This window comes from Narcine bancroftii, chromosome 3 (genome assembly GCF_036971445.1).
Source record: "Narcine bancroftii isolate sNarBan1 chromosome 3, sNarBan1.hap1, whole genome shotgun sequence".
Lineage (NCBI taxonomy): Eukaryota > Metazoa > Chordata > Chondrichthyes > Torpediniformes > Narcinidae > Narcine > Narcine bancroftii.
The window spans coordinates 334,756,449-334,763,517 of record NC_091471.1 but is presented as its reverse complement, the minus strand read 5'-3'; the positions used below and the strand labels follow the sequence as shown (position 1 = coordinate 334,763,517).

Genomic DNA, 7,069 nt, shown 5'->3' with positions numbered 1-7,069 from the left:
CATCGGGACCGGGCCCTGCCCCCAGACCCCAAAGGGTTAGCAAAGGAGAGAGAGAATTGAACAGGTATAAGGAAACTTTTTGGGGGTGTGAAACAAGAAAGTCTGCACAAAGTTGCTGGAGAAACTCAGTGGGTCCCGCAGCGAAACTGAATTCTTTCAGCGCTTTTGAGATTTAACGCTTTTTTGGGGGCCATGATGACCCCCTCCATAAATCTTCGTCCGCGAAGCCAAGCCAAAGAAGACTGTGACATGAAATCTTCTTCTTTGGCTTGGCTTCGCGGACGAAGATTTATGGAGGGGTACTGTCCACTTCAGCTGCAGGCTCGTGGGTGACTGCGGGACAGGCAGACTCGGTTGCAGCGGTTGCAGGGGAAAATTGGTGGGTTGGGGTTGGGTGTTGGGTTTTTCCTCCTTTGTCTTTTGTCAGTGAGGTGGGCTCTGCGGTCTTCTTCAAAGGAGGTTGCTGCCCGCCAAACTGTGAGGCGCCAAGATGCATGGTTGGAGGCGAGATCAGCCCACTGGCAGTGGTCAATGTGGCAGGCACCAAGAGACTTCTTTAAGCAGTCCTTGTACCTCTTTGGTGCACCTCTGTCTCGGTGGCCAGTGGAGAGCTCACCATATAACACGATCTTGGGGAGGCGATGGTCCTCCATTCTGGAGACATGACCTACCCAGCGCAGTTGGATCTTCAGCAGCATGGATTCGATGCTGTCGGCCTCTGCCATCTCGAGTACTTCGATGTTGGACATGAAGTCGCTCCAATGAATGTTGAGGATGGAGCAGAGACAACGCTGGTGTAAGAGCAACTTGTCCGTGAACTACTCTTTGCAGACGGTGCCACTTTAATTGCCCATTCAGAGCCAGCTCTTCAGCGCTTGACGTCCTGTTTTGCGGAAACTGCCAAAATGTTTGGCCTGGAAGTCAGTCTGAAGAAAACTGAGGTCCTCCATCAGCCAGCTCCCCATCATGACTACCAGCCCCCCCACATCTCCATCGGGCACACAAAACTCAAAGCGGTCAACCAGTTTACCTATCTCGGCTGCACCATTTCATCGGATGCAAGGATCGACAACGAGATAGACAACAGACTCGCCAAGGCAAATAGCGCCTTTGGAAGACTACACAAAAGAGTCTGGAAAAACAACCAACTGAAAAACCTCACAAAGATTAGCGTATACAGAGCCGTTGTCATACCCACACTCCTGTTCGGCTCCGAATCATGGGTCCTCTACCGGCATCGCCTACGGCTCATGTCACATGTAAGGGCGAGGATTGTAAACTCCTCCAAAACTTTCCTGTTATGTTTCCACAACACATTTCAAAGATATTATTTCATATTTTTCCTTCGCTTCAGTGTTTAATGTCCTTGGCTCTGCTAGTGGGGAGTTCCTTTCCTCCGCTTCTGCGATGGGTCGTGGTTAACCATTTGCTGCCCACTGGCCCATGCCCACAGGAAGGTGTCACAGGGAGGTGGGTGTTTCACCAAAGCCAATGAAAGGGCATGTTTCAGATCGGGGTGGTGGGGGTGGGTGAACCTGCAGGGGGTGATGCTGCTGCCCTTGGACTCCTCGGTGGCAGAGAGTTCAGGAGTTGCCACCTAACCCCCATCCATTCTGAAGGTGGGGGGGGGGGGGTCAGCTGTGGCCTGAGTGGTGTGGAACCTGCCGATTGGAGCTGAGCTCACCCAGACAAGCAGTGTTCCAGCCTGCTCTTGACTTGCCCCTTGAGGCAATAGAAAGGCCTTCGAGAGTCAGGACTGGTCAGTCATTTGATCACCACAGGGTTCCAGTCTTTGACCTGCCCTTCCAGTCACAGTGTCTGCTCCAACCATTCCGGAATGTTCAGAGCTGGCATTGCCAGTGTAATGTCCAGCCGAGGGATCAGCCTCCCCTTTAGTGAAGGTGGTCCCACTTGGCACTTTAGTAGCTCTGGTGTTGCCTGCAAGGAGCTCTGCCCAGGTCCTGGTGTGCGTAGGTCCCTTCTTCAGCTGAGAGGAATATGGTGCAGTTATCGGCAAACATCCCCACCGAACCAAGTATAGATCATTGAGCAATGAGACTGAGCTGCTCTTTATGTGTGGCAAGGACAGGTGAAGCTAAACAAGCACTGACTGTCCACCAAAAGTCTGATAATCCATCCTGCCCCTCTGTGGAAATCCTGATGGTTCACCATCTACCCCGCTAAGAAATTTGCCCATTTCCTTGGTGTCTGTGCTCTCTCTGACAAACCAGGTCACTGTTCCCACGCTCTCTGTGACAAACTAGGTCACTGTCCCACACGCTCTGTGACACACTAGGTCACAGTTCCCATACTTCCTGTGCCAGGCAGGGAGACTGCTGGGCTCTGACAAAAGATTGTTGCATCTTCATTGGCTGTGGGTGAGGTTCTAGAAGATTGGAGGGTAGCTAATGTCCCCTGTTCAGAAAGGCATAAGCCAGGAAACTACAGGCCTCTGAGCCTCTTGTTCATGGTGGGAGGTTGGTGGAGACTGAGGAGATGAACTTGTGTTCACTGGCAAGTCGGGGACTGATTTGAAAAGGTCTTCATGATCTTGTGCAGTGCAGGCAGTGCCCCACTATTTGGGAATTTTCAGGAGGTAACTTAGAAATTGATGAGGGCAGAGTGGTGAATGTGATTTATATGGACCAACAAGGCTTTCGACAAGGTCTTGCATGCTCGGCTGTTCCAGAAAGTTAGAGCACAATGGATCTGATGTGTGTTGACAAACTGGATCAAAAATTGGCCTGGTGATGGGAAGCAGAGGGTAACCAGTGTTGTAGCACAGGACACCTGTGATTTGTAACGTGCCAGTGGCATGGATGTAAATGTAGTTGGTCTGATTAGTAAAAGAGAAACACAAACATTGCAGATGCTGGATTCTTGACCAAGCAACAGAGGATGTTAGTAGGTCAGGCAGTGAGTTCCTGTTGGGTCTGATCAGTTCATCTGATGATGACACAAAAATTGATGCTGTCGAAAGCGAACAAGGATACAGAGGGACTAGGAAGTTGGGGAGATGGAATTTAATCTAGGCAACTGTGAGGGGCACAATTTGGGAACCTAAATTCTGGCAGGACATATGGAGTAAATAGCAGTGAGAAAAGGTTGTGACCAGAGTGATGGGGGTCCTTTATGATGTTGGCCGCCTTCTTTCGGGAACACCTTACATCGATGTCTGCAGTAGGTTGGAAGTCGGAGCCTGTGATGCACCTGGCTATGTTTACCACCTTATGCAGCCTTCTGTGTTCCTGAGCACCTGAATTACCAAACCAGGTTGTGATGCAACCAATCAGAATACTTTACACCATGCATTTGTAGAAGTTCAATAGAGTATCCAACAATATGCCAAGTCTCCTCAGACTTCTTAGAAAGTAGAGGCATTGATGTGCCATCTTCACTGTGTTGGGTCCAGGAAAGGTCCTCTGTTATGTGGACTCACAGGAACTTTAAGGTACTAATCCACTCCACCTCCATCCTATCAATGCAGACAGGTGTGTGCTCTCTCATCCTCCCCTTCTTAAAATCAACAAGGAGCTCTTTGGTCTTACAGGGATCCTACAGGAGTTTATTTGTATTGGTAGCATTTTTTTCTGCCAAGCAGGAGAGTCAAGTTATATAGGGCACAGATTTAAGGTGTGTGGGGAGAAAATTAAGGATGTGAGGATGCTTTTCACACAAGAGGGTGGGGAGTATCTGGAACGAGCTAAGAGAAGAGGCAGTGTAGACAGATACAATTTAAAAGGCATATGTACAGGTGCGAGGATGGAAAAGGAGTAGAGGGATACAGGACTGATGTAGCTGAATGGGGTTAATGTAGACAGGCATCAAGGTAGCATGGACGATGTGGACCTAAAGGGCCATTTATTTGCTGAACAATTCCATGTACAAATACTGAGGGAATCCCCCTCCATCTTTGAATAGCTCCATGAGAGACAGCTTTAATGTTGAATTTATAAATGGGGACATTTTCTGATGATTGCACAGGACTATTACTGACTGCTCAGATGGTGAAGTAGTCCACATCTGTGCAGCAAGTCCTGGACAATATCCAGGCCTGGGCTAATGGGTGGCAAGTAACATTCACACAAGTGCTGGGCAATGACCACCTCCAACAGAGAAAATCCACCCATCACCCTTGACCTACAACAACATTCCCAACACTTAATCCCCCACTTTCAGTATCCTGGAGGTTCCCATTGAGCAGAAACCAAACTGGAGTAGCCACGAACAGGTCAGGGGTGAGGGATCCTGTGGTGAGTAACTCCCCAAAGCCTGCCCACATCTGCAGGGCTCGAGTCAAGAGTGTGGCAGAACACTCGCCACCTGTCTGGGTGAGGGCAGCTTCAACAACACTCAAGAATCCTGACAACATCTGGGACACAGCAGCCATTGGCAGGTACCCCATCCCCACCCACTCACTCACTTTGTACTGTCTGCAACATGCACTGCACAGCACCTTCCAAACCCACCAGCTCTACTAGATGGACAAGGGCAGCAAAAGCACTGGAACACCACTACCTGGAAGTTGCCTCCAAACCACATACATTCCTGACTTGGACCTATATTGCCATTCCTTCACAGTGATTGGATCAAAATCCTGGATCTCCTTCCTTGACTGTGCCCACCCCTCAATGACTGCAGCAGTTCAAGGGGGAAGCTCCCCACTACCATCTCAAGGTCAATTAGGGATGGGTAATAAAACACTGCATCAGCCTGCAAAACTCATACCCCCTTGAATATGCAGGAACCTTGAGCAGGCCTGGAAGACTGACTGCCACGTCCATCCACGGATGATTCAGATTGTCGTCCCTAACGCCAAAACAAGCCTCAATGCTGGAATCTCTGGTGAACCTTCGGTGCCTCCTGGGAGACTTAATGAAGTCTGATTTCCAAGTAGTATTGCCTCCAGCTTGTCGAAGAGTTATACAGCACACTCCGAAGAGCTGAAATCCAGAGGTGAGGACACCCTTGACATTAAGATAGCATCAAGTTGTACAGCCTGGAAGCAGGCCCTTCAGCTCCAACTTGCCCACCCTGACCAGAATGTCCCACCCTCACTAGTTCATTCTGCCTACACCTGACCAAATGTGATGACTCGGTGCATAGTCAGCCTGAAGTCAATGGACAACAAGGGAAAAACATTCCAGTAGTTGGAGTCAGTCTTGGCGCAAAGGTAGTTTATGATTAGGACACTAAAGGAAGGTGTCCAGTGTCTTATAGCTGATGGAAATAAACTGTTCTTGAACCTAGAGGTTCTGTACCTTTTGCTTAAATGTACTCAGGCATCAACATTTGTACTTGCTGCAGCTGAACAGGTACTTTGTAAAAAAAACCTACAAATATGATCTTAATTGAATTAAAATTGAGAATAAGATAGATGGATAATAAAAATTCACACTGATCCGATTGCAAAAAATAGCATATTGCAATAGTGCAGACAGTTGGGTCAGTCCCTGATTAGTATTGAAGAGTCTGATAGATGTTGGAAAGAAAATTTCTTAATCCTAGAAGTGCTGGTTTTCAGACTTATGCACCTTCTGCTCAAATGTAGCATGAGAAGAGGTTGTGACCAAAGTGATGGGGATCCTTTATGATGTTGGCTGTATTCTTGAGGCAGCAATTGACATAGACGTCTGCAATGGATGGGAGGCTGATGCCTGTGATGGACCCGTCTATGTTGGCTGCCTTCTGCAGCCTTGTGTGTTCCTGGGCACTTGAATCACCAGACAAGGCTGTAATGCAATCAGTCAATACACTTTCCACTGTGCATCAGTGGGGTATCCGATGGGGTATCCGATGACTGCCAAATGCTTCTGCTGAACCACAGGCTTAGAGAGCACTGCCCCGACACCTTGCATCATTGAACTGCCAACTGAAGCCTTAACACGGGTTTCAACAAACTTCACTGAACAACGTCATTCTCAGTCTAGAAAACGGTGAGCAGATTGAGCAGAGGTAGAGGAGAGGCACAGGGAGATGGGCAGGAGAGATGATCCAAGGAGGGTTAGAAAGAGAAGGTGGGCATATGGAGAATAGAAGGATGGAGAGGGTGAAGTGATAAGATATGAGTGAGAGGGTGGGGAGGAGAGAGAAAGTCCGAGGGAGGGTGGAGATAGTCTAGTTAGTCCGCATTTGGAGTAGTTCGAGTCACCTCATTGCAAGAAGAGTGTAGAGAGGGTGCAGAGGAGATTTACCCAGATGTTGTCTGGATTGGAGAGCATGTCATATGAAGCAAGGTTGACAGAGCCAGGGCTTTTCTCTTTGGAGTGATGAAAAATGTGGTGACTTAATAGAGATATATAAGATTATGAGAGGCTTAGACAGGATTGTCAGGGGAACAGTAGAAAATGGCGGAAAATATCAGTTTAAGGTAAGCGGTGGAAAGAGCTTTACACAGAGAGAGGTGGGTGCCTGGGAAGCAATGCCAGAGGTATTCAGTGAGTTTGAAATTATATAGAGCCAGCATGGACTCAATGAAGGCGAGTTCACCGATGACATGAAAAATGAGGGTGTTGTTGATGGGGAGGAGTGTCATCTGAGCTGACAGGATGACACCAAAGAGTAAGATGTTCACTAAGGGCTGATCGAGTACCACTGTTCACAGAAGGTCCATTGTCAACACTGCATGTCAAGAGCTCTCAATTCCAGCAACATTGTCACCATAAAAGGTTGACATTCATGTGTCAGCTGTAGGTCCAAGCAACGGTGAATGCATAGTCAACACTTCGTACCTGCAGCCCTGTTGGAGCCTGCCACATTTTGGGAATAAAAGTGGCAGTAAAACTCAGACCTTTCCTGTGGTCTGTATTCCCAGTTGGGAAGTCCATTTTTGATGTGTGTGTCTGTCTCTGATGCAGATAAACATAGCAAAGGCTCCAGTACGATGTAAACAAGCACCAGACTTTCATCCCAGTGCAGGCTGGGAGGTATCCAAAGTCTTACAGTGAAGGGTGGGAGTGGAATTTGTTACACAATAGGTAGATAGGCCAAGTTGAGGAGAGGCTATACGTGACCTGGGAAATTAAATGAGATGTCAGATTTTTGTGGGAAAACGCTTCGGTGAAAGTTA

The 7,069-nt window shown here is 48.2% G+C and overlaps 1 protein-coding gene across 1 annotated transcript in view; it reads left to right on the top strand.

Moving 5' to 3' along the window:
- The window catches only part of acsf2 (acyl-CoA synthetase family member 2), a 178,662-nt gene that overhangs the window by 133,999 nt on the left and 37,594 nt on the right, over nt 1–7,069 (top strand). The window lies entirely within an intron of this gene.